The sequence below is a fragment of the Sorex fumeus genome, unplaced genomic scaffold (genome assembly GCF_029834395.1).
Source record: "Sorex fumeus unplaced genomic scaffold, SorFum_2.1 ptg000024l, whole genome shotgun sequence".
Classification (NCBI taxonomy): Eukaryota; Metazoa; Chordata; class Mammalia; order Eulipotyphla; family Soricidae; genus Sorex; species Sorex fumeus.
The window spans coordinates 22,593,516-22,619,434 of NW_026606081.1; the positions used below are offsets into that span (position 1 = coordinate 22,593,516).

The 25,919-nt window shown below is 53.6% G+C and overlaps 1 protein-coding gene across 1 annotated transcript in view; it reads left to right on the forward strand.

Moving 5' to 3' along the window:
- The window catches only part of RSRC1 (arginine and serine rich coiled-coil 1), a 251,714-nt gene that overhangs the window by 220,299 nt on the left and 5,496 nt on the right, over positions 1 to 25,919 (forward strand). The gene's annotated exons all lie outside the window — the stretch shown is intronic.

A 25,919-nucleotide genomic window follows, 5' to 3' on the forward strand; every position in this document is an offset into this window, starting at 1 on the left:
AGGCCTTATTGGTTGTTAAGGGAATTTGACTGTCATTTTTGAATGATAATCAGTGAGTAAGCCATTGGAGACATAGGAGATGCCCCGAACATAGGATGAAATCCATATAAACCATTACCAAGAGTTGGTGGTTTGTGAAATGTGAAAAAAAATGATAATAATAAGCGGGCATGTGAGAAATTGACAACCAAGCTAAACATCCTGGATTTAAATATATACATTCACATAGATGTACATGCGCACATTCTAATTAGTCTCGTCGGGCTCTTTCCTAATGGAAGAACGTCTGTGGGCTTTCCAGAGGAAGACGCTTTTGAGTCATATGCTCAGTGCTTGGTTCCAGAATTATCTGTGATACGCTTTAACCCTCCTCAGCAATAAGGTTGTTCCCGGAAAGTTATTAATTGCTAGTTGCAAATGAGTAGACATTATTGCGAGCAGCTGTGAGTCTGAGTGGCACAGGCTGATGGGAACCAGTACCTGGCCCTCACTTTCATAGAAAAGGGAAGTAATGGAGTTGTAGCTTTTACAGTCATAGCAAGCAAATTCGCTTGCTGGAATAGAGTGTCAAAGACGCAGGTCTCTGTGTGGTGAGTTTTCTCTCATCTATTATTTGAAAGCTAAATATTTACCAGAATGCCTAACCGATCTCACCCAGTCATAAATCTGCAGCACCCGTTTCGCTGCTAGTTTTATTATTTTTCCACCGAGTTCCTCGGTGTTGGCTCATTAGCGGTGCCCGTTATTGTCCCGTTATCACTGTGATTGAGAAAGATTCTAATTGTTTTCCTCCGGTAACCGATGAGCAGGGCCAGGAGCTGCTCCGTGAAGCTTGTCACTGCGCGGCCGACGTGGGCTGTATCATCAATCACTACCTGAAGTTAATTGTAGAATAACCTGAAGTTATTTTGGCGAATAACTGAAGTAATTTCATGTTCACGATCTTCAAATATTTTCACTTCTTAAAAAAAAGAAATAAAATAAAAGATAAACATCGAGACTCCTCTGGAACGAGGTGCTGAAGCGCATGTTTATGTGATGGAGCCCAGCGTCGTTCTCTGGGCTGCCGCTCTGGGCCTCCCGCAGAGGGACGCGACGGTCTGTCACATCGCTGGTGCCACCTGCGCCGCCCTCAGCCCCAGAGCAGCGGCCCGCTGGGCACGGGCCTCGGTGGCCTCTCCCGTCGGACCTGGTCTCCCGTCTGGCAGCGACTGTCTGCTCACTCTGGTGGCTGCAGAACCCGCCACCCCCGAGTTAAGTTTCGAAAGACGTGGTGGGGGTCACTCCCGTCACGGGGCAGACTGGTCCAAGCTGACCGTTTCCCGGGGCCAGGGAGATGGGGCCGGGCTGAAGACGATGCCCGGGCACATGGCTGACCCTGCTCGGTCCCCAGCACCCCCGAGAGCCCCCTGAGCCCCATCAGGAGTGATCCCTGAGCACTCCCGAGTGAGTCCCACAACTCCCCTCCTCCCTCTCCGCCTCCAGAAACAAAGACTTTCTAGGCAGTTGACCCGGGTGAGAGAGGGCACGACCTTTGCTGGTTTGGCTGAAAGGGAGCATCCCCGAATGCGAGAGTCGCAAGGGAAGAAAACTCATCCTGAGAGTTGGTTCCGGGGCTGACGTGAGTTCCAAGGGGTACATAATAGCCCCGGCCTGAGTGAGCTGGGTCTGGGGGTGTCTGGCCTGCTCCTGTGCAGGCCGGGCTGTGGGGGTGGAGGGGGCCCCGCCCTCACCCTGGGGACGGTCTGTCTGCTCCGGGCCCTTTCCTGGCAGCTGGCTCCCTGCCCGACCAGGTGGGCAGGGCAGAGCAGGGCAGCACGATGGCTCCAGACTCCCAGGCTGGCCTGAGCCCTTGTCACGCGGGGCTCGGAGGGGACCCCAGCTCTGGCTCTGCAGAACTTTGTCGCCTGCGAGGGGCTGGCCGTGTGCAGGGGCCCGGGGGAGCCGGCCCGGGGGAGGGGCCGCCTGGCGGAGCGGGGGTCTGCCTGCAGGAAATTGCTCCCATTTTTCACGGCTGTCAGTGCAGCAGGCAGGGTGCCGGGAGGGAACATTTCTGTGGGTACCCCATGACTTCAGAGCCGCGCTTCTGAGCCCTGGGAGACCCCACCCCCACCCCTCGTGCACAAGCGTGCCATGGTCATGCCTCCTCCCGGCCGGTCACTTGCCCAGGGCCCATGGCATCTGAACCCGCGCTCTGCCCCAGTCAGCAGAGCCCTGTGCTGCATCCTGGAGGCCCAACCCCCACCGAACCCGCACTGCCGCCCCCAGGGGAGCTGGTCTGGGGCCTCGACACCCAGCACCTCGCAGTCAGGGGAGTCAGGCCGGAACCGTTGCCTGCCGAGTTCTCAGCTGTCGGGGCAAACACAGACTTGCCGTGCCCAGTCCTCCTGCTCGTCCCCCTCAGACGCCAGCCTGGCAGTTCCAGGGTCAGCGGAACCGCCCGGAAAGGGCCAGAATTATCCATCAGACTTTGCTTTTGCTTTTGCTTTTTTGAATTCCCAGCCTGGACTTGCAGACGGGGCATCTGTGACCCGGAAGGAAACCTGGCAGGGCCAGGGGGGGCAGCTGGAAGAAGGCACCGGGCCAGCACCTGCCTTGCTTGCAGCCAGCCCGGATTCCATCCGAAGCATCAGAGCCCAAGGTCCCTCCAGTACGGTCCCTGAACACAGCAGTGAGGCCCGAAAACCAAAACGCCGAAGTGAACCCAGGAGAGAGACCATGTCACGGAGTCTCTCTCGCTGGCAGAGATCGCTCTGAGCAAGCCGAGGGCAGGAAGGGTGTTTTGAATGTGTGCAAGTGTGAGGAATAGTCCAGCCCAATTCACTCCTCTCACTTGGTCTTTCTCTGTAGTATATAAGGAATATTATCGCCATCATCATTGTCATTATTATTATTGTTGTTGTTAGTATTATTATCATGTTGGTTTGGGGGCCACACTTGTTGGTGCTCAGGGCTTACTCCTGGCTCTGTACTCAAAGGTCACTCCGGGTGGTGGTCAGGGGATGCTGTGTGGTGCCAGGAATCGAACCTAGGTCAGCCGTGTGTGAGGTGCCCGACCCGCTGTGCTCTCCGCAGCCCGGGGATACCATGTTAAGGCCTGTCATCCCGGAGAAGTCCTGCGTGGTCGGGCTGCCCGCCTCTTCCTGCTGCGTCCCGAGAGCTGCCCTCCAGGCCTCCCGGGGTCCAAGGGAAGAGACCCTTGCGCCTCAGTTGAGACCCACCCGGTGGGCCGGCCCCCACCCCACCCCCTAACCCCGCCCCCACCCCACCCCCCCCAGCCATGGACGTGTCAAGATGCTCCACAGAGCCCGGTGCGGTTAGCAACTCAGGAACTCCAGCAAAGTGTCCATTATAGAAATAAAATTCCCTGATCATTTTAAAACTGAAATTGATTTTCTCTCTGACAGGTGAAAGAGGCCATTCCCACATTAAGCCCCGCTGCTAAATGAGCCGCTTGTCTGTAACCCACTTAAGCCGGGAGCTGCGTCTCTTTGTTTAACACTTCTTAAAGGAGCAGTTAACGTCCCGCCTTTATCCAGCTGCCATCAGACACTCGCCCGTTAGAGCGTTAGAGCCTCGCGTGGTTCGATTGCATGAGCTCATGCTCCAGCCTGTAACCGCCCAAAGTGCTTCACCGGGCGATAAGAAACTATATTAAAATGCTCTCGGCTTCCTTAGCGACGATGGCCTAGGGTCAGGCTGGACCTCCGGTCCATTCGCCGGCAAGTGCTGTGCTTGCCTGACCCGACTCACATCCACCGTTGTCCCTGGAGCAGAACCAGGTCTTAAGACAACGAGGTTCTGCATCCAGTCCACTGGGGGAAGTTGCCGGTGCCCGTTTTGTCACCCAAGTTGGAAGTAGACTTCAGGACCCCCGTCCCCAGGGGAACCTGGAGATCTCCCTTCTTCAGCCTCTGTCTCGGTGACACGTCCCAGACCCCGAGCAGAGGCACTGCGGGAGGGAGGGAGGGAAGGTGCCGGCCGGGCCGGGTCTCCTTGGCGCATCCTCCCGCCCGTTCATAAATAACCAAATGAGAGCGGCCGCCACGTCCGGCGGCTCCCGAGCCGCTTCATTAGGCCGCCACCGCCACCTGGCGTGGAGCCGGGCGTCCCCCGGGACCCTGGAAACAGCTGGCGCCAGCTATGATCCGAGGATGTGTGTGCTTAATCTTCTTATTGACATTTTATGAAGAAAAAGAATGTGGACAAATTAAGAAGGTGTGTAGCACAACATGGCGCAGGGCGCGAGCGGGCCGGGGCCGTATTATTTTACAGTTTTTAGGAGAAATAGACCCGCAAACAGGGAACAATGGGCTCGCTAAATTAATTTACTTGCAAACAGAATGGGGTGGGGGGGATGCACGTCTATCCTGCATGTGTGTAGACGGCTGTTGGGTATGTTATTAATTCAGGGTCAAACCGTGATCATCTTTAAGAAGTAAGTTACGTATTCCAGACCAATTGTGGCGGCTGCTGCTACGTTTTTGTTTTTGTTTTTGTTTTAATATTACTTGTCATAAACAATTTTGGGTGATTTAGAAGAGAAAAGGAATTGGAATTTTATTTTCTGGAAGATAACGTTGAGTTTCTGAACTCAGGAGTACTCAAGTATTGTATGGAATTGCATGCTTTCTCATCACAGAAATGGCCCAGAATATTGTCCATTACGAAGCGTAGAACGAAAAAAGATCTTTTAGGTAACTGGAACTACACCAGTAATAATGGGGAAAAAAGTGCCCTGGTGGGTTCTGCGCTGGGATCGTTTCTTTATCGCCTTGCAGTCTCTCCCCGTAACAAAAGCAAATTGAAATCATCGTGGTGTCTCTCTTTCAAGTCCCGGTAAAGCGAAGCCAGACAGACCCGGTGCAGAAAACAAAAGCAGAGTGCAAAGACAGGCAGGATTGGTGTTTTTTACACATTCCATGCCTTTGTGTTTAATGTTTTTTATTTCAAGCAAATGGAGAATGAGTTCTGCAGAGAGGCTGCCGCACAGGTCTGTCTGCCAGACGCCCACACCCTGCACTGATGCTACCTGGGGAGGGGCCAGGGACAGGGGGCAGTCCGGGCTGGAGCCCCGGAGACGAGCCGGACCCTGAGCCCAGTCCGCCGACCACTGAGGGGGTCAGCGTCCACGTGCCGCCTGGGCGTGAGGCTCACCGGCCGAGACGCATTACCCGAGGAACGTAATGGGACAGAGATTAACAGCCGCGCTGAGCAGTAATTTAATAGAACAGATTCGCTGAGTGTAATTTTAGCAGTTGGAGACAAACCTCTCCAATAATTTGTGGGGGGAGTGGAGACATCATTTATTATTCTGATGCCCACATCAGTACATTAAATTATATAAAACTTTGGCTTTTCAATTATTGTCTTCTGCAGCTCTATTCTGAGGTCAACTGGAACTGGTAATTGGATCCAGCTCTTCCCAGTTCTGAGATTGGGATCGGAGCTATCTCGTTTCCTGTTGTCGGCCGGGAACGGCCCCGGGGAAGGGCCCCGGAGGAAATAAAATTATCGCTTACCACAGCGTTTTCACTGATCACCGCTTTGCCCATGAAAGACCCTTTTTAATTGGCACATGCGGGGATGCAGAGCGTGGCCGGGCGCTGAGGTCTATTTGGAGCAAAGGAAACGGGAAGCGACTCTCGCAGCAAGATTTGCTTTGTGTCTGGGGTTCGGGGTTGGCGTTGCTTGGGATGTGTTTGCTTCACTCCCTAGACCCCAGATGAAAACACTCAAGGGGCTTGGTACCATTGACCGTGTTAAAATCGTATGTTTTTGTTTTTTTTTTAAACCGGCAGTTCCTTTGGAAGCCAACCGTCCCTGAAAAGTTGAGTTTGATCGAATTAGCTGTCCGTCTTGGCTGGTGGCCCCAGGCTCCCAGTCATTCCCTGGGCCCGTGGAACTGAGATCATGGTGTGACGTCACAGGGCTGCATTGAGGGAGAACCACCGCTGAGACCTTGGCCCTGGGTGGGACACCCTCAGGATCTCCGGCTCTTCCTCCTCTGTGGAATGCAAGAGTGAGGGCGTGTTTGGGCAGAGCAGGGAGCTTGTCCAGCTCTCAGCCTTTGCCCCGTTTGTTGTTTTTTTAATTCCGTATCGTTCCTATTAAAAGACTTTTCTAGCCGGAGCGATAGCACAGCAGGTAGGGCGTTTGCCTCCCGACAAGCTACCTGGCAAGCTCCCCATGGCGTATTCGATATGCCAAATACAATAACAAGTCTCACTATGGAGACGTTACTGGTGCCCATTCAAGCAAATTGATGAGCAACAGGATAACAGTGATGCAATGATGTCAGTGTTTTCCCTGTCCAGGAAGCTGGACGACTGAGCGGGCTGCCGCGGCCTCTGCAGGGCTGTTGGGCACAGAATGTTCTGGAAGGGCTGTGGGGAGCGTGGGAGCCCCTCACACAGGCCTCGCAGGTGACTCCCGTAGAGAAATCGCTTCTGTTCCTGCTGCTTCTTGGGTGCACCTGGTTGTCCTCTGAGCGCTGTTTCCTGCGTCCCCTCTACCCCCTTGGGGGTAGGCAAGTGCCGAGGGTCCTCGAGCCCGTCCGCCCCCTGCCTCATGAGCGCCCAAGCTTTGGAGCTAAGAACCTATTTCCCCTCGACCCCTGCACCTCCCAGCCTCCCTGCACACACCCACACAGCAGCCCCCGACACGTGGCAAAGGGAGAGACAGGCCCAGGGCCGAGGGGTGGGGGGGTCCAGGGGGAGACAGGCCCTGGCTGCAGCGAGCACCTCGCTGGGAGCCAGGAAGGCAGCAGTGAGGGGCCAGGCGGGAGTGGCCAGACAGGAAGGGTCATGCAGGAAGGGTCAGCATCCCTGGCAGAGAGCAGAGGCCGCAGTCGGGGATCCCAGGGATTCTTTCTTCTGGCAGAGCTGGCGTTGGGAGGATGGAGGGCGTTGGGAGGGGTGACGGCTGACGCCAGGCAGCACTGCTGGACTCTGCCCGGCAAAGCCCGCCAACAGCCCCGCACACGCTCTGTGCACACAGGGCCTCAGCTTACCCTAGCAACTGCCCAGAAGCCTGAGGGGACCCTCCTGGGCTGCCTCAGGCCTGTGCAGGCTCCAGAACCTTCCATCCAGGTGCTCAGTGAAGGCCCTGTGCACCCTGAGGATGGAAGCGAAGGTGTCCAGACACCCAAGGACTCTGGCCCGAGCCTTTTGGAGGAATCGCTTGAAAATGGTTCTTTGGGGCCAGGCGGCACATGTGCGACCCTCACGGCCCCCCGCACTGAGATCAGGTGTCGCCTCTGGCTCTGCACTCAGAGATCTCTCCTGGCAGGGGGGCATAGGCAGTACTGGGGATCGAACCTGGGTCAGCCAGGTGCAAGGCCAGCGCCCTCCCCACTGTGCTGTCGCTCACGCCCTGCCACACAGAAACTTTTTAATTTGCTGTAGTTGCATCTGTTTATTTTGTGTCTGTTGTCTTAGCCAATGGAGTCGTACCATGAGAAAAAACGCCTTCGAGAAGGATCCAAGTTGGAAACGAAAAAGGCACACTGTCGCTATTTGCCGATGACGTGATACCATGCACTGGAAACCAAAAACCGTCTTAGAAGTGCTAAAACAGTCATGTAGCAGGTCACAAAATTAGTGCACAGAAATCCATGTCCTGTACACAAATAATGAACTTGAATAAACACGGGGTTGGAGGAATCCAAATTTTTTTTTAAATTTTTAAAACCCCTATTTTCCCCGGTTCTTAGTTCAATGACAGCCTCATTGCTGGTGTTACTCACCTATTACAGGAATTGAACCCTCACACCCGCAAGGCTGGTGCTCTGGGCCAGAGCAACAGGACAGCAAGGAGGGCGCTTGCCTTGCGTGTGGCCGACCCAGGTTCGATCCCCAACATCGCATGTCATCCCCCAAGCACTGCCAGCAGCAATTCTTGGGTGCAGAGCCAGGAGGAACCCCTGAGCATCCTTGGGTGTGGCCCTGAAGCAAAAGCCACCAAAGAATGGCCCGTGCTCTTCCGTGCGGCCTCTGGACCCCGTCCCAGCCAGATGGTCTCCCAGGTGCTCCCAGATGCCCCGTCCTTCAGCCTCTCTGGAAAGATCTTATTTTCACCTGCCTGGAGGTGTCCGAGTCACACAGGTTCGGGACTAGAGTGAAGGTCGTGCACGAGGTCCTGAGAAAGGGGCAGCGGAACCCTGGAAAAGTTTGCCGCTTTGGTCTGATGCCATGCCCTGGAGTGGAGTTACGGGAAGACTGGGCTATTTTGATGCCCGGGGCTCACTCAGCAAACAGGAACACAAGGAGGTTTGGCCGCCAGGGCATGGAGCCTCCTCATGCCAGCCTGGCCCGCTGCTCACCCACTCGCTCGGTCGAGTGGTTTCGCCTCACCTAGGGGGAGCCGAGGCCGGGGAGCTGGGTGGTTTCCCTGCAGCCACCCAGACACGAGGCCTTCACTCAGGCCAAGTGACCTGACCAGGGCCTCGTGGCTTAAGCATGCCTGTGTCTGTGTGGAAAAGTGAAGAAACAGCTTCCGTCCCACGGGAATTTCAGAGAAACTGATGGACGACGCTCCTGGTCCTGCCCATCCAGATGTCAGCTGGGGCCCTGGAGCTGGAGAGTCTTGGTTTGTCGGGAGAAGGGGCGGGCGGGGCCCCAGGAGCTCTGCTCGAGGCCAATGTGGCCAGTCCTGGCCCACCGAGTCCCCGCGCACCCAGCTCATTTGGTAGGCATTTCATTTAAATTCTGAGGTTTGGCCTTCAATTTTCCATTAATTTGGGCTTGTAGACTTTTGAGGTTTTCATTTGTCAAAATTGTTAGCTCTTGGGTATTACTAACACAAATATTGATGTGTACCTCTGGCCTGTTAGCTATCAATGGAAATCAGAAAATCAATAAACTTAATAGCTGTTCATTACATAGTTGATGCGTTTGCAGCCCCGTGTTGAGTTCTGTCAGTGAGTAATCAATTCAGTCAAAATCTATTACCAGATCGCAAGCAGAACTTTTTTAGAATATACTATTTTATTTATAACTTGACATAGCCACCACAGCACTTTTTTATGAAGCGCCCTTTGGTCTTTCGGGATCAGATTGCTTATAGGAGTCCAGGGCTGTGGATAATTTGTGGTCTTCTACCCAATTGAAAGCAGCTGGCACCTCGGGGAATCCACCCTAGATCCAGCCCCCACCTCACCCCCTCCTGCCCTCCCTCCCTCCCTCTATTCCTCTCTGCCTTTCTCCCTCTTTCCCTCCTTTCTCCCCTCCCTCCCTCTCTCCCTCACCCTCCCTCCTTTCTCTTTTCTCTCTCTCTCTCTCTCTCTCTCTCTCTCTCTCTCTCTCTCTCTCTCTCTCTCTCCCCCCTCGGCCCCCCCCCCCCACAGCTATGCAGTCTGCCCTACAGGGACAGGCACTTGTCCCACACTAGACAGCGGCACATCCTTGATATTCCCGCATCTGTGCGGTGTCCCTGGGGCAGATGTGTCTCCCTGTTTGAACGTCTCCGGGTCCCTGCTGAAGTCCGTCATCCTACATCTGTTGGCATTTCTTCCTCCGTGTCATTTCTGGTTTTCACTTTGCCTTTTCTGCAGTTTCATCATCTTTTACTACTTACTTGTGATGTGTCGCTGTGTGTCACGGCGTCTTTCAGTAAATCTTCATTTTCATGTGTTCATGTTTATCCATCGTTATACCTTTTATTCTTTGGGGGGGGGGGGTGCTTTGTTTAGATCATACCCGGCAATGCTCAGGGGTTGCTCTTGGCTCTGCACTCAGGAATCACTCCTGGTGATGCTCAGGGGGACCCTATGGGATGCTGGGGGGTGGAACCCGGGTCAGCCCATGTGCAAGGCAAACGCCCTTCCCGCTGTGTTATCTTCTCCTGCCCTGTACCTTTTGTTTTCTTTTATACATTTTAAAAACTCCTCATCAGCATATTCTCCTCCTTCGTTTTTCATTTTTAAAAAAGCGTCTGTTTTAAATCTTCAGTCTACCTGGAACTGATCCTCTTGTCAGGTGCTGTCGGCCAGTGTCTGCACTCCACGGTCCATCCTGCCCCCACGGCGCCCCTCTCCCCGCCCACCTGCAGAGCAGCTCCGTGCCCAACTGCAACGCAGAATGTCTGGGCAAGGTTGGGCCTCTGACCCGTCTCGGACAGGACACCCACCCTGTTTTGATTTTACCTATTTTGGTTGTTTTTATTCTCTTCTCCGTAAATTGAAACTGCATTTTCCAAGATTCGTGGGATAAGTAAATTTACTGGCAGACTGATTGATAAGCTCGGATTTTGATTGCAATCACAATGAATCCATAGATTGATTTAGGAAGAAATTCTCCCTGTGATACTGCATCTTGGGTGCTCTGCGCTCTTGTCTCGTTAAGGAACTTCACACTCCCCCTCCCCTAGCCAAATGGCAGAGAGTTGCATTTGCTCCTTGGTGCCTTATTTTTCACACTGTTAAATAGAATGTTTTTAAAAATGATCGTTCCTGCTCTCATCCCTCGAGGCAGCTCTTCACTGTTTGTTGGTTTTTGCACCTGGCTATTGAGTCTTCTGTAGAGACTCTCGGGCTTTCTGCGTGGATGGTCATCTGTTAGTTGTGAACTTTTTTCCACTCCCCTTCTGAGTTTTAGACTCCTCACTGAGGCGGGTGGAGCCCCAACCCTCAGAGATGTGGTGGTCAGCACCCAGCTGAGCAGGCGGCTGAGGACCGCCTCTGGGCCTGGGCTTCCTCCCGGCAGAGAGCCCCCTCTTTTCCTCATTGGTGCTGGGAGGTAACTAGACTTCCTTCCTCGGGGTAGGCAGGTTTTCTTCCTTTCCTCCTTTGTTTTAGCTCCAATGTTGACTGTCTTTCAGACTAGTTTTTTTTACACGAGTGTTTGTCTTTTATCCAGGCAGTGTTGTGAATTACGATCAGATCTTGTTTTGAACCGAACTGGAAGTTCAGGAGTTAGTCAAAAACTAGTCAAACACTTGACCGAGAAGGGGGAAATCTGCAGAATCAAATCATGAATCATGCAAAAAAGAGTGAAACGAGCCATCTACACCCACGTGTCCAAATTCTAATATCTGCGTGGATAATTTAAAATTAAAAGAAAAGTGTGAGAATAGAGTGTAGGACTATGAGCAGGTCCTCTGAAGTTGTGCTTGTGGCAGGAGGCAGCCCCGTGGTGCTCAGGACTTCGTCCTCTCTCTGGGCTCAGGGGACTGTAGGGGTCGGGAGACAGACCACGCCAGGGTCTGGTGGGGCCAGCCCTTCCCACTGGCTCTCCCAGCCCTGAATCTTCCCATTTTTGAACCAAGTGGCTCTAATCTGACACTTCTCTGTTGTGTTGTGAACCATAGGTGAGTGTACACATACGTGTGCATGTGTTTACTGTTTTGCCTCACGTTTGCCTCTGTGACTCCCTTTTTGTAGCATTTTTGACCAGCTGTGAAAGCAAGTTGTGCTGAGGCAATGGAACAACTCCGAGTGTGTTGCCATCAAATGCCCCATAGTGTCTGCCTTTCCCCCGGAGGTCGGAGCTTCCCTGCGGGACCACCAACCCTGGGCTTCTAGTTTTCTCCCTAGTGGGCTGTGTCTTCCTGAGCCAGAGGCTTTCAGGGATTCAGGAAGTTTCTCTGGATTCCTTCCCGCCTGTGATCTCAGTAGTAGATTTAATGTTACTTTGCGTCCTCTGTGGAGAAATGCATTCCGATACCACGTTTGATTCACTTTGGAAATGTGTGTCTCTACCTTGACAGTCAATACTCCAATGTCGGCACAGGATTTTTTTGTTATTAAGAACTGTCTTAAATTCTCCTCTTACAGAGAAGTCTTATGCTGGACGTTGCGTTTCAGAGCACAGTCTCAGAATTCTGCAGAATTAAACTGCTCTCACCAGTTCCTGGAAAGTTTTCAGAGAAAACCCTCATAGTCATGTGTCCTGTTCCCGTGAGGGGCTGAGGGCAGCCCGCCGCCGCCAAGTCTGCGTTTTTCTTCCGAGCTTCCCTGAGTCCCTCCGAGGGTCTCTGCTCAGCCGCATGGAGGCCTGGGCCCCTCCCTGGCCTTTCTTCCCCCGCTGCCTCCTCTCAGCAACTCTCAGGATCCCGCGATGCCTCTCTCCACAGTGACCTCGGCCTCTCCCTGCAGCCTGTCCCTGTGTCCAGCAGAGCCTCCTGGAGCCGCTGCTCCCATGAATGTCCACAAAGCACAGTGGCGGCAGCTCCCAGCCGCGGTCTGCTGTCTGTCCGGGGGACGGGCTCCGCTTCCTGGCTCTGGCTCTCCCATCTGACCATCAGGGCCGTTGCTCTGGATTGTGGACCTCGCCTGTCCTGCCGGCTGCCAGGATCGAGCCCTGAGTCAGCCTGTAAAGACTCTTCCTGAGAGGTCTGCCATGAGTCGTGGGCTTGCCACGACTCTGCTTCCCAAGGTTTATTTTGGGCCGACCTCTGCGAGGGCAGCAGCTTCGTGCCGGACCGCTGAGCATAGGTCGGCCTGGAAGCATCTGTGCATGGGTGCGAGGGCGAGAGCTTACACAGAGTTACGCTCTTGGCCGAGCTCGATGCTCAAGGCTGAGGGATTCACTCCCACGCCCTTGGCCTTCCTTCCCACAGCCCCTGTTCCATGGTCAGCCCGGGCGTTGCATACGGGCAGGAAGACGCTCAAACGGCGGTCAGCTGCCCCGAGCTTCTCCACTTGCAACTGAGGCTAGCAGGGCTCGGCCTGGCGGGGCCACGTGGAGTGAGTGGACGTGGCCTGGATGAGAGTGGGCAGGAGAGCAGACTGCTCGGAATCTCCGTGCAGGCGACCAGGGCCACGCTCAAGCCCTCAGCCCCCCTCAGGGCGGTGGTCAGCTGAGGCCCGGAGCCCCAAGAGGCCCAGCTGGGACCCGTTCTCCAGCACGTGTGGGTGTCTGGGAGCAGAGTTCTGCCTCCGGCGGAAGTCTGATGGGAGACTTCCTGAGACACGGGAGCAGACCCCAGAGAAGGGGGAAGATGTTTGCGTGTGGCCCGCCGAGTCCCTTCCCAGCACTGCCAAGAGCCCCCCTGAGTACCTCTAGGAGTGAGCCCTGGGCACAGTGTGGGGGACCCCAAACCCACACTATCAGCATCAAAGCCCAGGTTAGTGGTGACACCTGCACTTAAACAGGAGCGAGTTCAGAGCTGCTTCACCCAGAGTCAGAGCTGGGCTCACCTTGTATTTCACAACTTTTCCTTTTCAGCTTTGAGTTTGTCATAAAACCATCACTGGAGGCCTGTGGGTGTTACTACTGCTCGGTTCCCAACAGCCGGGACCCCTGGGAGTGGGGGCGGGGGGGACAGGTGCCCATCACAAGCTCTTGTCTCAGACATGGGATGCGGGTACCAAGGGTGCTGACCGTCTCTCAGACTTGAAACAGGCTGAAATGTGGATATTTTCCTCCACTTTCACAAAGAACACAGTCACTGTCGATGGCAGATTTCTGACAGAACTGCTGGCCTTCTTGTTCCTCAGGTAGAATTTTAACACTCAAGCTGGTATGTGATGTTTCCAGGATTTTATTCCTGGGAAAACACCATGCAGCCACCTGTCCTTCAGAGCTCTCGCAAGAACGCCCTGACACTGGCAGGGAGACTGCAGCTCTGTTCGGGGCTCATGGCAGTAAATCAAACCAAGTTAAATGCCCTGGGTGCTTCTCAGGGCGGCGTGGCTGGCGTGTCTTGGCGCCTAGGTGGTGCTCCCACGGGGCCCCTGCACCGCCCTCCATGGAGAGCCATCGGGGGTGTTCCGCGTTTCTCTGAAGGGAAAGAGGAACGTGCTGAGGGAGAATAGACAGCCAGCAGTCAGGGATGGAGAGGGCACACCCAGGATCATCCCTCTGGCTATCCCTGAGCAGAGCCAGGAGGAAGCCCGGAGGCACTGCTGGGGATGATGCACCTCAAAAGGAGGGAAAGAAAACAAATGGTGGGGCTGGAGCGCTAGCACAGTGGGGAGGGCATTTGCCTTGCACGCGGTCAACCCAGGTTCGATTCCCAGCATCCCATAGGGTCCCCCGAGCACCACCAGGAGTGATTCCTGAGTGCAGAGCCAGGAGTAAACCCTTGTGCATCAGCAGGTGTGACCCAAAAAGAAAAAAAAAAGACAAATGGGGTGTGGAATGGGGGGGAGGTGTGGGGGTTGGGGGGGCGCAGCTCCCGATGCAAGAGTTTCCGGGTATCTCTGCGGTTCCGTCCAGTGAGAGTGGACAGAGCCCAGCCCACGTGATGTCTCAGCTCTGCCCGCGCCATTCAGATGGAGCCATATGCCTCCCTGTGCCCACACGGCCTCCCTGCCTGTCTGCCCAGCCATTCCCCTCTGCTCTCCCTCGGCACCTTCTCCTGAACCCCTGGTCCAGGCAACCTCGTCTTAAAGGACAGAATCCTGCCGTCACCATCCGCCAGCCTCCTGACCCACAGCCCTGTGTGCTCCTTCCTTTAAAAAGCAACAGGAATATGACTCAATGTTCGACTCCCAAATCCAAAGATAGAAACGTTTAATTGAGCGTGGTTGTATGTTTGTGTAAGTCACATTTTTACAGTTTGATCGGTTACCCAAAACTGGGTAATTAAGTAATGGGCAAGTGTCCCATTTTTTTTATATGAAGTGATATTTGGCAAACTAATATTTGGAGAATAGCTAATTTATTTAATCTTCTGAATGTCAACTTGTTCCAAAATTGAATTTCATTTGTACCCTCATACTTTGCACCCTCATACCAAAATTCAGCATGGTTTTTTTTGTTTATTTGTTTTAAAGAGCAGCTACTTTGTTTATTTTTTCTTTTGGGGTCACACCCAGCGATACTCAGGGGTCATTCCTGGCTCTGCACTCAGAAATTACTCCTGGCGGTGCTCAGGGTACCATATGGGATGCTGGGGACCGAACCCGGGTTGGCTGCATGCAATGCAAATACCCTACCCACTATGCTATCACTCCGCCTCCAATTCAGCATGGTTTTAGGGACCATTTCTATGTATTCAGTTGCATACAAAACGTAAATAATGAAAAGTCAGGTGATTTATAGATCTGATTTCAAGACTGACTATAAAACTTAGTAATCAAGATTGTGTATAGTCACACACAGATAGAACAATTAATTTTCAGCAAAATAACCCAGCCAATTCAATGTGATGGAAAAGTGTCACTAATAAATGCTAACTTAAATGCTGGCCTGCCTTTGTGGGGGAAAACACTGACCTTCTTTCACACTGTATTTGTGAATCATTTTGTAATGTATTTGTACAAAAAAATAAAGACAGAACTATAAACTACCTAGAAGAAAATGTAGGAGAAAATCTTTGCCGTGTTGAGAAAGCAAGTATTTCTTTGATGACCAGATAAATCAAACATTTTTAAGATAAGTTGGATTTTTTTACATTTAATTTTTTATTGAATCACTGTGAAATCGAGCATTACAAAGCTGTCCACGATTGGGTTTTAGTCGTGCCATGTTCCAGCACCCGTCCCTCCACCAGTGTCCCCAGGTTTCCCTCCCACCCCTATTTGGATTTTTTAAATATGAGCCTTTATTCTTTGAAAGATGTCATTGGTCCAAGAGAGATACAGAGGCCGGAGCCATAGTACAGTGAGTGAAGTGCTCACCTTGCACACGGCCAACCCAGGTTTGATCCCCGGAAGCCCATATGGTCCCCAAGCCCACCAGGGGGGATCCCTGAGCACCTGTGGGTTAGATCATTAGACATACAGATAGATGCACCCTGAGTCATAATAAGTATGGGATTCTAGAAACCGAAGTTTCCAGACCAGGCGGAAGCAGGCTGGAGGTGGTCTGCAGCCTGGGACAGGCACAAGGGAAACCCAGAATGTCCCATGGTAAAATCTGGATGAAACATCCTCTAGGATGAGCCTAGAGAGTCATGTATTTGCTGGAACTCACTGAGCTGTGTGTTTCGAAGGGGTGCAGTATTGTCCACAAATCATCCTGCCATCAAATTCAGTTTCAAAAGAAATTTGAAATATTTTATGGTTTCTTGAAATTCGACATTGTCTAGGTAGCACTTATCAGTATTATAGCCAAATGCCCCACTTCTAAGGAAAGGAAATTCTCCGTTCCCCCTCCTCTTTGCTTTAAAGATCACAGTTGCAGGGCTGGAGCGACAGCACAGCGTCGAGGGCGTCTGCCTTGTACGCGGCCAACCCGGTTCGAGTCCCAGTATCCCACAGGGTCCCCCGAGCACCGCCAGAAGTAATTCCTGAGTGCAGAGTCAGGAGTAACTCCTGAGCATTGCCAGATGTGACCCAAAAAATCAAAAAAAAAAAAGGTGGGGGGAGGAGTCCTGAGAGCGACAGCTTGGCTGCACGGATGCCTGGTTCTCCTGCAGCGTCTCCACACACCCAGGCCAGGGACACCCAGAGCACCACATTCCTGCAGTTACTCCTCCCGTCCATGCCCTGTTGAGGAGGGACTCTCTGAGGGGAGGAGGCCAGGGGAGATGGAACTGGCCTCCGCTGGCCGTGAGACACCAACGGTACAAGGCTTGGTGTGGGCGGATGACCTGGAGACCCGGACCTCGCTGCTGCTGGGTTGGGGCCACCGAGCAGGGCAAGGAACCGCGTGCGCTCCCAGCATTGCCTGCCACATGCGTTCTGAGCCCCTGAACATGAGCCTGGCCACTTGCAGACACAGCCCAGGGCCCTGCTGGGCTGGGGAATTCCAGTCCCCTCTGAACCAGGACAGAGCATCCTGGAGTTGGGGGGTTGCAGGCAGGGGGGCGTTTGCCCCTCCCCCGCCATCGTGGCAGACCCTGGGTCGTCTCTGGGCCCACCAGTGGCTTCCAGGGAAGAGCAGATCTGTCTGTGTTTTCCTGTCTTTTGAGAAACCCTTTGTGGACTTGGCAAACACTGGGTTTCTGCAGTTGCTGTATACCTCCTAAACTCACTTCTGCATTAGTAGCTTCTGTTATCTTTCAGGACTCTACATTTCCATCTCATGGATTCTCAGATTTCAGTACACTTTTTAAATGGGACTCTGAATACGAAACAATCACCCTAGTTACAGAGTCAAGGGTTTTGATAGTCCATAATTATTCTTTCATTTTCAGTCGTTTGACCACTACAGATGTTTGTGACAGACTATTAATATACCAGTTTTCTTTCTCTAATTCATTATAAAAATGTTAACTTTAATAGAATGATGTATTGCATTTTTGTCCGACCATAATAATGTCTTTATAATTGAACCTAAACTACAGAACGAATTTGTGAGGCCTTATTTTTATATTAACATCTGTGTTTTGTAATGCATGTGTAATGTGTATATAGATTTATATTTGTGCTGCTTGTAGATACATCTGACCACATTTAAATGTGCACAGAGATTTATATAGGCGCGTTTTAAAAAATGGGCATACTTAGTCACGGGTGTTCGTTCTATAAAGGTTATTGGCGATGCAAAGATACAAAAGATAGAAGAACCTCGTAATTGCCTTTAGGATCCCAGCACAAAGCATTAGTTTGGATTTTACAAGGCCAGCCAGCAACAAAAGAGCAGTAATTTATGAGCTCAGCGTAAAAGAAGAGCATAATTGCATTAAAAATTAATGCTAATGAACACTAAAATGGGGAAGGCGGTTATGAGGAAAGTTTGTATTCATCTTCTCCGGTTTGAACGATGGCTAGTGGCTTGATTAATGGCTTAATTTCTATCAATTAGCGGGGAAAAATCTCCTGCGAGACAAGGGTAAATTGAGCATTGAATTACATATCTTGCTTTTGTGTGCTAAGAAAAAAGCCCCGCGTCTCTGATATTAGCCACGGTGACAAATGTGGTGAAGCCGCGCGACGTCTGCGCCAGTGCTGCTGACAGGCAGGGAACTGTGTGGTTCTGGGTGTGGAGACGGCTGACAGGCAGGGAACTGTGTGTGGTACTGGGTGTGGAGGCGGCTGACAGGCAGGGAACTGCGTGTGGTACTGGGTGTGGAGACAGCTGACAGGCAGAGAACTGTGTGTGGTACTGGGTGTGGAGACGGTTGACAGGGAGAGAACTCCATGTGGTACTGGATGTGGAGATGGCTGACAAGCAGGGAACTGGGTGTGGAGATGGCTGACAGGCAGGGAACTGGGTGTGGTATTGGGTGTCGAGATGGCTGACAGGGAGAGAACTCCATGTGCTACTGCGTGTGGAGACGACTGACAGGCAGGGAACTGTGTGTGGTATTGGGTGTGGAGACGGCTGACAGGGAGAGAACTCCATGTGCTACTGCATGTGGAGATGGCTGACAGGCAGGGAACTGTGTGTGGTTCTGTTATGGCAACAGCTGACAGGCAGGGAACTGTGGTATTGGGTGTGGAGATGGCTGACAGGCAGGGAACTGTGTGTGGTTCTGGTGTGGAGACAGCTGACAGACAGGGAACTGTATGTGGTTCTGTTATGGTGACGGCTGACAGGCAGGGAACTGTGTGTGGTTCTTTTATGGTGACGGCCAACAGGCAGGGAACTGTGTGTGGTTCTGTTATGGTGACAGCTGACAAGCAAGGGACTATGTGTGGTTCTGGTGTGGAGACAGCTAGCAGGCAGGGAACTGTGTGTGGTTCTGTTGTGGTGACGGCTGACAGGCAGGGAACTGTGTGTGGTTCTGGTATGGCTGGCAGGCCACAGCATTCCTGCGTAACATTCAGTGCTTCCACAGACAGAATTTTAATTAGTCAAGGAGAGTTCTAGAATTAGAATGGACAGCAGACAGCAGCTTTGGGGTCTGTTGTCCCTAGTAATGTGCTGCTCCCAGAATAGGTCCCTTCCCTCTGCCCCATTAAGTATGTAGTGCTTCCCGGAGGCCGGCCAGGAATTGTCCTTCCTTCCCTCTCTGAGGGAGACTCGCTGGCTCTGGCAACCCGCTGGTGGGAACCACCCAGTTTTCACCCCCCTTGCGCACAGTCAAAAGCAGCCCTGAAGTGGCTTGTCACCTGCCCATTTCCTGGTGGGGAAGGAGAGTGCCGGGTTCTAGAAGACCAGAACCTCTGCCTGGTTGGTGGTTGGTTGGTGTTTGGGGCTACCCAGCAGTGCTCGGCGTCCCCCTGACTCCGCAGTCAGGCATCACACGTGGGTGCGGGTCCCCTGCCTAGTCCCGGGTGGACCTGGTTCCCATCGCAGCCTCCCTGCTGGCCGTCCCTCCAGCCCCTGGAGCCATACTTAAGAAGCCATCAGTGAGGCTGTCCAGAGGGTGGGATTCCTTCCTTTGGGGACTTTCTGAAGTGGCGAGACCCCGCAATTGTCCCCGAGGCGATGAGGCGAGTCCGGACAGGAGGCCCTGTGCCTGCCAGGCCGCGGGCACCAGAGTGCTTCTTTTCCTTTTTTTATTTTCTTGATTCACAAGCAGCTTTGCTCAAGGTCGGGGCCAGACCTGCCGTTCGTGTCTCCGGCACCCAGGGGCGAGCAGGAGCATGCGGCTGTACTTGATGGGGCACCTGGGCCTTGGACCCTTGCACGGGACATGACCGTGTCTGTCGGGCTCAGCCTGACGCGCCCCCCCAGGGGGTGTGCAGAGGCGACGGTGGCTGCCTGCCCACGGCCATGCCCGCAGCTGCCATTGAACAGGGCCTCTGGCCTTTGTACCGCTGTCTCAGTGGACACCAATGCCAGTGACCTTCCTCAGGCCAGCGGCCTTCCAGCCTGGACAGTTCGAGTCAAATGTCTGATGGACGGTCATCTCCGTGCCGTTCCCCCATGCCACTGATGCCTCTGTCAGCGGGGCCGGGCTGAGGTTCCCTGCTGCGTCCCTGGGGACCCCCTGGCCAGGTTGGAGGGGGCCACAGGCCTCGCCTGGACCCAGCCGCCAGGCTCACCCCAGGACTGTGAGGGCCTGTGGGGGGTGCAGCCCACTCAGCATGGCCTGTCGTTGTCTGGGGGGGGAAACTCCTGTTGGCTGAGCTCGGACGTGCTGGGGCAGGGCCTGGCGTCCTGGCACTTGGCTCGTGCCCCAGCCAGCCAAACCAGAGCCGTGCCCAGCCTCGCACCCTGCCCCGAGTTCCACTTGACTGTTGGTTCCGAGCGCAGCCCCCGGGCTGGGGGGGGCCGTCTCACCGGGAGCCCCCTTTCCTCGCAGCGGGCAAGGGGCCCTGGGCTGGGCCTGGTCACTGCACCCCGGGCTGACTCGGGGACGCCGAGAGTTGGAGACCTCAATGGAGACCGTCCAGCGTGCACTGGCCCCGGCTGCTGACCGTCTACACGGTCACAGACACCTGGGTCATCTGTCATCTGCTTCCCAGCAGAAGTTTCCCGAAGGCCCAGAGGCTCCACTCGGCCAAAGCTTTTCTCTTCCCTGCGTCACGGGGCCAGTTCTGGAAGTGGAACTCAGAGGGACAGGACTGGGCGGTTCTGGCGGGGGGGGGGGGGGGGGGAGCGGGGGGCAGGCCATGTTTGTGAAACATTTAAGAATTTCTGATTTCTAAGGGGTTTTATTTTTGGTTACTATGTCTAGGGGTGTTTTTTTCCACAGATTTTATTGACTTTACAGCTTGGTTGGTTGGTTGGTTGGTTGGTTGACTTGCTTGTTGAATCGCCAGTTTTTGTGGTTTGTTTGTTTTTCTTTCCTTCTAAGGAAGGGCTTCTAAACACTTTGCATTGCAAAGACTTTATTTTCCTTTCAGTATCTTTATTGTACCCAAACCAGGGATTTGGGGGCATGATTCCATTCTTAAGCCAAAGTAAAATTGAATTAAATCGAATGAAAACTGAATTTAAAATGCAAAAGGATGTCCGATTAATTAAAAGAAGACCTCCTTTTGCATTATTATTCATGTGTTATCTATCGGGAGTCGTGGTTTTTGTTGGTAAAGAACGCTCCCCGCCCCACCTCCCCCCAAAATAACCTAATTCAGTAGGTTTGAGGACAGCTCACCCAAGTTCTGTATCACGCAAGTAACTCCATCTTAACTTTGGGTGGATTCATAGAGTATTACCATCCAGGAGGGATCCGGAAGGTCTCCATGGCCAGGTTCCCTTTGGTGAAAGAAATTCCTCGCGGCCACGATCACGTTGTGGGCGGCAGCGCCCTCTGCTGCTCCCAGCCTGGCACTGCGGCCGGCGCGAGGAGACGGGTTGGTCTGGGACCTGCCAACGCCGTGCAAATTAGAATTTTGTCTTTCAAACTAGAAAGTCTGTCTTTGGCCCCGTCGTCTTTATGTAAAATCTGTGTGCCACATCCTAATGTCTTGCAGAAGGTTCTGGACATGTTGCTCCTGGATTTGGATCTGGGGCCACACCAGGCGGTGCTGGGGGCCGCCCCAGCTCAGCTCGGGGCTTGAGCCAGTTCTCCAGCTGTAAACTATCACTTTTCATTCCCGTTGGCCCCCATCGTGAAACTGGTAGCAGATTTTAGTGCGTTTAGATAATTACAACAAAACCCTGACGTGACATCAGTTCATTGACGCTGAGGCGCCTCGGATCTATAAAACAGATGTTTTCCAACGGAAACGGCTCAGCTATCGGGAAAAACAGAATCCTGCGATTTGCCACCACGTGGGTGGATCTGGAGGGTATCCTGCTGGGTGAAGTCAGCCAGGAGAAGGACAGACAGACAGATGTGGAATGAGCTCCCTCCTGCGCGGTCTGAAGAAGCATGCATAGGGGCTGGAGAGCACAGTGGGTAGGGTGTTTGCCTTGCACGCGGCCGACCCGGGTTCGATCCCCAGCATCCCATATGGTCCCCTGAGCACCGCCAGGAGTAACTCCTGAGTGCCCAAAAAGCAAAAAATAAATAAAGAAGCATGCATAGGAAGAGTGGCTGGCAGAAGTGGTGGGAACCCGCGGGGGACTGGGACACACCCTCGCCAAGCCCCCTTAATAGTATTGCGGCCACAGTGCCTCGGACAAAAAGAAATAAAGGGCGCAGCTATTCGTTGATTTCCCAAGCGTCTGCGTGTGAGGGCGCGAAGCAGAACCAGGTGGAACCGTGTCTACCACACCTTCTTCGCTGCTCCATTAGCACCAGCGTCCATGTCCTGAGAAGAATACCGGCCACTGGCGCGGAATGTTAATGCGGATAAATCAGCGAGGAGTCGTCTCCTGCACTGTGTTTAATTAGTGCATCGCATGACCGAGGCCCAGAGGAACTTTCATTTGAAGGCAAGTGGGGTGGGTTCTCTCCCGTGACACGCTGGGTGCTCCTTTTATGTGGAAAAATCCCTTCTGCCGAGGAGCGGTGAATTGGCCCCGGGAGCAGGAGAAATATCTCCCAGGAGAAGACAGGTCACCGCCGTTAAGAACTCACCCACATACACACGTTTCCCTTAATAAACTTGCAGGAAAATCGCTCATAATAATTCACGATGGGCCTAATGTTGAGATGGAGATTTTTTTTGAAAAATAAAATGTTGATCTTCTTTCATTTGACTTACGAACCAAAGCTTCTCCATGTTTTCTCTAACACTTAACCTTTGAGCTTAGCTCCGGGAGGTGAGAATCACCCTGATACAATTTATCTTCATGCCCAGACGGTTTCCCCTTAGAAGTCAACGCAGCCCAGCAAGGCAGATCTGAACTCTCAGGTTCCTGGACAGGCAGCTGAGTATACAACGGCTCCTGGCCCACTCTTGCTCCCGTGCGGGGCGGGGGGTGGGGAGGTCCCCCTGCAGGGGGCTGAGCCACAGGTTGCATTTTCCTGGCACGTTAACTGGGGTGTGGGGGACCCAGAAATATGAAATGACACATGCACTGTTACTTTTTATGAAGGCACTAATTGTAAAAGCAAAGGGCTCGGGTCACTCACGGATCTGGCAGCAGGGCCAAGTACGGAAAATGGCAGAAAGCCATGGAATGAATCCCAGCTATAGGTCAGAGTGAGATGGCGTAGGGCAGGGCAGGGCGGGGAGAATCGGAGCTGAGAGCCTCCACACGGGAGCAGAGAAAGACGTCGCTGTGGGGAAGCAGGAACAGAAGGTGGCCTGCGCAGTTTCACGTAAGAAGGGAAGATGCACACGTACGCTCTCGGGCACGAATAAAAGCCTGACTTCAAAAATGATTCCCTTGGGGCTGGAGTGATAGCACAGCGGGTAGGGTATTTGCCTTGCACACGGCCGACCCGGGTTCGATTCCCAGCATCCCATATGGTCCCCTGAGCACCACCAGAGGTAGTTCCTGAGTGCAGAGCCAGGAGTAACCCCTAAGCATCACCAGGTGTGACCCAAAAAGCAAAAAAATAAATAAATAAAAGATTTCCGGGGCTGGAGCAATAGCACAGCAGGTAGGGCATTTGCCTTGCACACGGCCGAGCCGGGTTCGATTCCCAGCATCCCATAGGGTCCCCTAAGCACCGCCAGGAGTAATTCCTGAATGCAGAGCCAGGAGGCCAGAAGTAACCCTGAGCATCGCCGGGTCTGACCCAACAAGCAAAAAAAAAAAAAAAAAAAGATTCCCCCAAGGATAGGGAGAAGTGCGTAGGAAGAGGGGCACAGAAACTGGGTATTGGGCTGGAGTTTTAACTACAAAAACATGTTTTGGGCAATTCAAAAACAAATGTGAGCCACAAAGAGAACAAAACAGAGTAGTGCCAAAAGTCAGAAGGGAATGGAAGCAGATGAGCCCTGGGAGCGCAGTCACACCAGGCTTGTCCTGCGACACACCCGAAGATCAAAGAGAACCATAAAGGAAGCTCGGGCTGCGCCGACTTCATCTGCTACTGATAGAAATGCTTCTCTTATCATTCAAACTAATACTCAGCTCACAAGTTAGGAAATACAAACAGTAAGTTTTGATCGTATCGTTCAGGCTGACAATTTTGATAGGAAGAAATCACTGTCACTATCACCCCACAGTTCTTCAGTTCGCTCGAGCGGGCCCAGTAACGTCTCCATTCGTCCCTGTCACGTGCAAGTGTAGCCTGATGACATTGGAGGCTCCTTCAGGGTCAGGGGAATGAGGACCATTCATTGTTACTGTTTTTGACATATCGAGTACGCCACGGGTAGCTTGTCATGCTCTGCCGTGCGGGCGGGATACTCTCGGTCGCTTGCCGGGCTCTCCGAGATGGATGGAGGCTTTTGGAGCAGCCTCTACTCACCTTTACAGGTGTTCCTAGTCAGGCATATAGGCGGGTATGATACTTTCAGACTGAGAACTAGAGAATAAGAGGTCACGCGGCTGCATTCGCCGGGAGCTTGGTTTTATAGTCTCCAGATGGCCGTTGATGGGGTTACACGGCAATTGGTGGGTCTGACTGTCTAGCTACTAGAAGGTGGGGGAGCTGGGTGGAGGAGGCCCAGTCCCGAAACGAGCAGGCTTGGAGATCTCAGCCCCGGGTCCCGCACACCTGGGTTCCTCTGCCAGTTCCTCATCCAGGTGTGGAGAGTGGTCTCAGCATGGCTTTGGCTGGGTCCCGGAGGTCTTCTGCTGTCAGGACTCTGCTCAGGGCGGAGAGGGAAACTCAACCTGCCCTCCTCCAAGGGGCCCCGATGAGGACAGGCAGTCGCGGGGGCAGGAGACTCTGCCTTGTTCTCTTCCTGGAGCTTGGAAGAAAAAGCAATCCAAACATGAAGTTACGGCCTTGGACTCAGAAGCCACCAGCTTTAGGTTGTGTCCTAGTATTAGGATAAACTCAGCAGTTTCCCCTCAAAGGATACGTGTTTTCTTCCCTCCCGCTTGAAGGAGCTATGACGGTGTAGTAGCAGCAACGGGCCGTGCCAGGTTATTTTTTGTCTTGATCACTGAGGTGAAATTGCTGAGCCTTGGTCTGGGGCAGAAGCTGTGAGGGGCAGCCGGGGGCACCTTGTACACCCTCATTGTCAGGAAAGAAGGTGGGTGCCAGCCACAAGTGGGGGGAGTTTTGAGGAGATGTTTGAGCACCAAGTCGTGAAAGGCCGGCTGTGAAGGCCACTCACCAGACAAGGCAGGGCGTCCCAGCGTGGTGAGAAGGGCAGGAATGAACATGCCTCCTGCTGTCCCTACACTGACTGTGTCCAGCAGGGGTAAGAGTCAGAGAGAACCAAGCTCTGAGCTAGGAGGCACTGTGTTCTGGCGTCCGATGAAATGGGCTGGTGCTCAACCCAGGAATGAGCCATGCAGCGAGGGCTGGCAGGAGCTTCCTGTCCCGGCCCGCAGTCGGCGTTCACATCTCCGGGTGTGGCATGGAGCGGTCCGCTGTGTTCTGGACTCGAGTTGAGAGTCGAGCCAAGCCCAGACGTGACCACTGGTTTACACGGATCACGGGGCGGAACATATGGGTGACAGCATGAGGATAAAGCCCGCCCAGCCGGGGGCAGGGGGATTTTCAAAGGATGAAAGATCCGTTTTCTTCAGTAGTCGGATTGAAATAGTTGGATTCAAAAGTGACAGGGAGGGCGGCTGCGCGCCCGTGTTCTCGCAGCCAGTCCTGCCGCCCACCCGTTGGAGGGCCGGGCACACCCGCAGCTGCCCCCAAACCCTGGCCCACAGCAGACACGCCAGGAGCAGAGAGACCCACGCAGCTGCCGCCTCATGGGTGGAGCCCGAGGGGTCTTCGGCGTGAGGCGGCCAGGAGGGATTCCAGGCGGTCTCTGGAGGGGAGACACAAGGAAGCAAATCCCGGGACAGCAGAGAGCCGGACCGGAGGGCCTGTGGGGCACGGTGGGAAGGGGGGCGTGCACCGTCCTGGCGGCATTGGGGGAGGCGGTGGTGGGCAGCATATGCAGACGCTCTGGCTGTCGTTATCACAGCGACAGGTGAGATGGGGGTGGGTGTCACAGTACAGAGGCGTGAGGTGGGGAGTGATTTAAAGGACTCAGCGGCCAGGACTTCCTGTGGGTCCCATCTCAGATGACCCCCACGGTCACCCTCCAGGGTGGACAGGATGGCTCACAAGGCCAGGCGCCCGGCTGCCCAGAACCCCAGGACTCTCCCTTCCGAACTCTGAGAACATGAGTCCCACCCAGCCAGGCAGCCGTTGCCACCTAGCCCTGCCTGTCCCCTTGCACCAGGGGGCCTCCGCCAAGGACCAACAGGATTCAAAGGTTTGGGGCTCCCAGG